Source organism: Sorex fumeus, unplaced genomic scaffold, assembly GCF_029834395.1.
Source record: "Sorex fumeus unplaced genomic scaffold, SorFum_2.1 ptg000003l, whole genome shotgun sequence".
NCBI classification, from domain to species: Eukaryota; Metazoa; Chordata; class Mammalia; order Eulipotyphla; family Soricidae; genus Sorex; species Sorex fumeus.
This window is the reverse complement of record NW_026606060.1, coordinates 55,543,689-55,550,894: the sequence shown is the minus strand read 5'-3', so window position 1 is coordinate 55,550,894 and position 7,206 is coordinate 55,543,689.

Here is a 7,206-nt window from a genome sequence, read left to right as displayed (position 1 = left end):
TGTGGCTCCTGATCAAGCTGCTTAATGGCCGTGATACAAGAGACTCAGAAACAAATCTCAGAAACAAGCGGCTTTGGGCAGAAATGCGTCACACATTGTGTAGGAACATAAAATGCCAATCGTGTACTCTACTTTCATGGAAATTCTCACGGTTATGGTTACGATCCTCCCGTTGTTCATCAATTTGCTCGAGCGGGCCCAGTAACGTCTCCATCATGAGAATTATTGTTACTGTGTTTGGTATATTGAGTACATCACGGGAAACTTTCCAAGCTCTGCCATGTGGGCGAGATTCTCAATGGAGTGAAAACGAAGGCAATTTCTCAATGGAAATTCTCAATGGAGTGGAAAGGAAGGCAATAAGGGAACATTGTGATTTGCAGGAGGACTCAGGAAAGTGCTTTACAAGTTGGCTACATCCCCTTCCCAAGCTCCTCTACTCAACTCACACTCAAAGGAACAATATAAGCAGTTTTCTTGAGCTGCTACATACACAGAAGAAAACAAGTTCTTTTAACTTCCCACTTTAAAACCTAGAAACCCCTGGATGAGATACGGGATCTGCACAAGTGCAGTCTGAACTTGATCTTTTCTTTAAACCTATCAAACAGGAAAGGGTAATTCCTCATCTCTGAAACTCGTCCTATCTCCAAGCAGGGCTGGAGGAAGAGGAGGGTTTCAGGTATTGTTTCTGCTCCATATGCTCTGGGGAACAAGGAAGGCTTTCCTCCCTGGTTTTCTGGGCCATCAGCTGAATGTTCATGTTTGAGACACAATGCTCAGCTCCAAGAACTCTGGGAGGCAGACACTCTGCCTCCTAGAAAATTGGTGATAAAATTGATTATAAGACAAAGTGTTAAAGAGCACTATGATTCACTTATCACTTAACTTCCCGTTAGTCGTCGATTTGCTCCAGCTGGTGCCAGTAACATCTGCATTTGTCCCTGTCACGTGCTAGTGTAGCCCAATGGCATCTGTTCGCTCTGGGAATATGAAGAGCCCCAAACCGATTGTTCATGATCTTGACGAAGAAGTCTGACCATCTGGTAGGTGGGCGACATCCCGTGGAATCCAGTCGGTAACAGTTCTAGTCCAGCGGTTGTCTTTAAATCTCATTATGTGACCAGCCCATCTGATTTTTGACACCTTGGCAAATGAGACAGCGTCCCTGATTCTTGATCATTGACGGAGGTCGGAACTCCGGATTCTTTCTCTCATTTGAGTGAAACGTGACATTCCAAGAATAGCTCGTTCTATTCTTCTTTGGGAGACCTGAATAGTGTTCTCATCTTGTTTGCATAGGGCCCAGGTCTCTGAGGCATATGTTAATGCAGGTAGAACAATAGAATCAAAGAGATGTGCCCGGATCTGGAGGTTCTTCGTTATCTTAGCTATTTCTTCGACGTTCTTGAAGGCATTCCAAGCCGCTCTCTTCCTCCTGCGCAGCTCGGGTGCCAGGTCATTTGTCACGTTGACTTCTCGACCTAGGTACACATAGCTGTTGCATTCGGAGATGGTCATTCCGTTGAGAGCGAATGGGGTGTCAGGAACGAGGCTGTTTCTCATAAACATTGTCATCGTAAGATTCAGCTGTAGTCCTACCTTTCCACACTCACGGTCAAAGTCGGCCAGCATTGTGCCGCTTGGCTGATGTTTGGTGTTATTAAAACAATGTCATCAGCAAAGCGGAGGTAGTGTAGTTGCCGACCATCTATCTTCACTCCCATTCCTTCCCATTCCAGTCATCGCATGATGTTCTCGAGGGTGGCACTGAAGAGTTTTGGTGAAATGGTATCACCCTGCTGCATCCCTCTCTTGACATCAACGATCACTTCTTTGTAGAATGGTGAGATCCTGGTAGTGAATCCGCAATACAGCTCACGGAGGATCCTGATGTATTGGGCTTGAATGCCCTGATTGGCTAGGGCTTCAATGACCGCTTCCGTCTCAACAGAATCAAAGGCCATCTTTAAATCAATGAACGTTAAACAGAGTGGCATCTTGAACTCCCGAGAAACCTCAATGAGCTTGGTTATCGTGTGGCTATGGTCAATGGTGCTGAATCCTTTGTGGAACCCGGCTTGCTCGCATGGTTGTCCTTCATCTAGTGTTCTGCCAATCCTATTTAGGATGACTCGAGTGAACAACTTGTAGATGACAGACAATAGGCAGATCGGGCGATAGTTGCCAATGTCATGGATGTCTCCCTTTTGAACATTAGTATGGTCCTGCTGGTTTTCCACTGGGATGGAACCTTGCATTCAGACAGGTAGTGAGTGAAGAGCCGAGTCAGTGTATTGATGAGTACTGACGGCAGGTTCTTCAGGTGTTCACGTCTGACCTTGTCTGGGCCAGGTGCTGTTTGTTTCTTTACCGAGGAAATGGCGTGTCGGATTTCAGAAGGGAGAACTTTGGGAACGACATATCCATCCTGTGGAATTTGGTATGTCAGCAAGTGGACATGGCTATGGAAGAGATTTGAGTAGAAGTCATGGATAATCTTCTCCATTGCCGTTCTGGAGGATGTGATGGATCCATCAGGACGTCGGAGGGCAGTCATCTTGGTCTTATAGTTGGCGAAGGACAGGCAGGCGTTACGAATACTTTTCCCGGCTTCTGCCGCATCTACCAGTACTTCTGCTCTTCTCTCTTTGAGGTCTTCCTTGATCGCATTTCTGCACTGATTTGCGAGCTCAGACATTAGCTTGCGGTTGCCTGAGGCATGCGCCAAACCACGCTGGCGAATTAGCTCAAGAGTTTTCGAAGATAGGCGATTTTTTTTGGCTATCTCTCTCTTGGCGTTCCTCGCACATTCATGGAGGTGCTGAACCAGTCGATTGTATTCCTCGTCAATGTTGTCAACAATGGCATCTTCCCATGTTGACGCAATAGTACCAAAGAGTTCCCAGAAAAAACTCAATGAAATAAATTCCTCTCCAAAAATACTTGACCCAGCGAGACTCTCATTCATAATAGAAGGAACAACACACAGTTTTACAGACAAATAACAGCTCAGGAACTTCATAGACTCAAAACCATGGTTAAAAGAACAACTAAATGGGCTACTTTAAGGCAAGACAGGCCCCTCAAATACACCAAATTTCAACAGAACAATGGGACAAAATCCCATAACAATAATCTTTCTCAATGTCAATGGGCTAAACGCACCAATTAAAAGACATAGAGTGGCAGGATGGATTAGAAAATTGAACCCAACATTCTGCTGCCTGCAAGAAACACATCTCAATAGTCAAAGCAAACACAGACTCAGAGTCAAAGGCTGGAAAACAATCCTACAGGCAAACAGCTCCCATAAAAAAGCTGGGGTAGCCATCCTAATATCAGACCATATCGATTTCAGAGTGAAGAAGGTCATAAGACAGTGAAGGCCATTTCCTATTGATCAAAGGATCTGTACAACAGGAAGAACTTACAATAATAAATGTATATGCACCTAATGAGAGGCCAACAAAATACTTAAAACAACTACTCATAGATTTGGAAAAAGACATCAATAGCAACCCAATACTAGTGGGAGACTTCAACACCGCTTTGTCACCTCTTGATAGATCAACCAGACTCAAGCTTAGCAAGGACATACTTCATCTGAGGGAAACAATGGAAGAAAGGGACTTAGTAGATATATACAGGACACTTCATCCACAAAAAGCTGAGTACACATTCTTCTCAAGCGTACATGGAACATTTTCCAAGATAGACCACATGCTGAGCCACAAAACATGCCTCCATAAAATTAAGAAGATAGAAATTATATCAACAATCTTCTCAGACCAAAATGCGCTGAAATTAGAAGTAAATCACACACAAAAACAGAAAACTAAATCAAACACCTGGAAATTAAACAGTGCGCTACTGAACAACGAGTGGCTTAGACAGGAAATTAAAGAGGAAATCAAAAGATTCCTAGAAACAAATGAAAATGAGGACACGAGTTACCAAAACTCATGGGACACAGCAAAAGCTGTCTTAAGAGGAAAGTTTATAGCTCTACAAGCATTCCTCAGGAAGGAGGAGCGAGCCCACATAAATAAACTAACCTCACAGCTTAAGAACTTGGAGAAGGACCAACAAAAGGAGCACAACCCTAACAGGAAGAAAGAAATAATAAAACTCAGAGCAGAGATTAACGAGATGGAGACCCAAAAAACAATCCGAAAGATCAATGAAACCAAGAGCTGGTTCTTTGAGAAAATTAACAAGATCGATAAGCCCCTAGCAAAACTAACAAAGAAAGGGAGAGAGAAAACCCTAATAAACCGAATCAGAAATGAAAAGGGGGTCATTACAACAGAAACCACAGAAACTCAGAGGATACTCAGGGAATACTTTGAGAAGCTTTATGCCACGGAACATCAAAACCTCGAGGAAATGGATAAATTTCTAGACGCCTACAGACTCCCAAGGCTGAACCAAGAAAACCTGGAATACCTGAACAGACCTATCACCATCAAGGAAATTGAAATGGTAATAAAGAGTCTCCCCAAGCACAAAAGCCCTGGCCCGGATGGATTCACTAGTGAATTCTTCCAAATATTTAAAGAAGACTTACTCCCAATCCTCTTTAAGCTTTTTCACGATATTGGAATATCAAATACACTTCCGAACAGTTTCTACGAAGCAAGTATCACACTGATACCAAACGCAGACAGAGATAACACAAAGAAAGAGAACTACAGACCGATATCCCTGATGAACACAGATGCAAAGATCCTCAACAAACTACTAGCAAATAGAATCCAACTACTCATCAAAAAGATCATACACCATGACCAAGTAGGATTCATCCGAGGGATGCAAGGATGGTTTAACATTCGGAAATCAATCAACATAATCCATCATATCAACAAAAGAAAAGATAAAAAGCACATGATCATATCAATAGATGCAGAGAAAGCATTTGACAAGATCCAGCACCCCTTTATGATGAAAACCCTAGCCAAAATGGGTATAGAGGGGACTTTCCTAAACATAGTTAAAGCCATCTACCACAAGCCTACAGCAAGCATCATCCTCAATGGGGAAAAACTGAGAGCCTTCCCTCTAAGATCAGGGACAAGACAAGGATGCCCACTCTCTCCACTGCTGTTCAATATATTACTGGAAGTACTTGCAATAGCGGTTAGGCAAGAAAAAGATATTAAGGGCATTCAGATAGGAAAGGAAGAAATCAAGCTCTCACTATTTGCAGATGATATGATACTATACTTAGAGAACCCAATAATCTCCACCAAAAAACTCCTAGAAACAATAGACTTGTATAGTAAAGTTGCAGGCTATAAAATCAATACCCAAAAGTCCATGGCTTTCCTATACGCAAACAGTGAGAGAGAGGAAAGTTACATGAAAAAATCAATCCCGTTCACAATTGTGCCCCAGAAAATCAAGTACCTAGGAATCAGCTTAATTAAGGAAGCAAAGGACCTATACAAAGAAAACTACAAAATGCTACTTCAGGAAATAAAAGAGGACATGAGGAAATGGAAAGATATCCCCTGCACATGGGTCGGGAGACTTAACATTGTCAAAATGGCAATACTACCGAAAGCATTGTATAAATTCAATGCAATCCCTATAAGGATGCCCATGACATTCTTCAAAGAAATGGAGCAAACACTCCTGAAATTTATATGGAATAATAAGCCCCCACGAATAGCTAAAGCATTTCTTGGGAAAAAGAAAATGGGAGGAGTCAACCTCCCTAACCTCAAACTTTACTACAAAGCGGTAATAATCAAAACAGCATGGTACTGGAACAAAGGCAGAACTGCAGACCAATGGAACAGAGTTGAATACACGGACATCTGCACTTGTTTGTTCATTGCAGCACTCTTTACAGTAGCCAGAAACTGGAAGAAACCTGAGTGCCCAAGAACAGATGACTGGTTAAAGAAACTTTGGTACATCTACACAATGGAGTACTATGTAACTCTTAGAAAAGATGAAGTCATGAACTTTACATACAAGTGGTACAATATGGAAAGTATCATGCTAAGTGAAATGAGTCAGAAAGAGAGGGATAGACATAGAAAGATTGCATTCATCTGGGGGATATAAAATAACAAAATATAAGATTAATACCCAAGAATAGCTGAGATCAACACCAGGAGGATTACTCCATAGCTTAGAGGCCAGCCGGGTATTCTAGGGGAAAGGACAGTTCAGATAGGGAAGGGAGCACCAAATGAAGGGTGTTTGGAGGATCCTCCCAGGAGGGGAGATGCAGGTTGAAAGTAGGCTGGACTGAACATGTTTGCCACTCAATGCCTCTTTTGCTGATCACAACACCCAAAAGGAGAGAGAAAACAAAAGGAAATGCCCTGCCACAGTGGCGGGGGGGGGGGGGATTGGGGGAACGGGGGGGGGGGGATATTTTCCTTGGTAGTGGAAAATGGGCACTGGTGGAGGGATGGGTATTTGATCATGGTATGACCGAAATCCAAGCACAAAAATTTGTAAGTCGACAACTGTACCTCATGGTGTTTCACTAATAAAAATTTTTTTAAAAAGTATATGTTGTTACAAATCTATTGGCTATGAAATGTGCGGGCTTTGCTGTAACGACCAGTGAAGGCCTATATAAGATCCCCTTTGAAGATGTTCGGGGTCTTGCCTCACCTATCTGACCTGCATGTCTGTGTAGGCAGCTCGACCCTGTCTTACAATAAACCTTGCTTGCTGTTTGCAGTCTCTGGAGTCTCTTTGTCGTTAAAGGGAGATCACGATCTGCGTCCTAACACTATGATGGGTGTAACTGATAAACCTAAGCTCCTTGTGTTGGGATCGGGAGTTCCCTAGCCCTGGGAGGTGCGGAGAGACAAGACAGACACAATTCCTGCAGGAGTAAAAATGGGATTTATTTAGACCAGCATGCTGGGGCTCCGCAGCATACCTCAGAGTGGGCAGTGGCTGAGAGCCCCGAGCTTCTTCAAAGGGGATCTTATATAGGCCTTCACTGGCCGTTACAACAAGGCCCGCACATTTCATAGCCAATAGATTTGTAACAACATATACTTTCTTAAACAATCCATTTAAAAGTACCTCACTCCTTAGCCTATAGATTCAAAGATAAGCATTTACGTACATGGATTGTCAGCACAAGCAAGGTTATAGCTGGAATCATTAAGCCTTAGGTAATCTCCCTTTGACCATCCTTGTTTTGAGTTACCCAAGTCTGCAGGCTGCTTT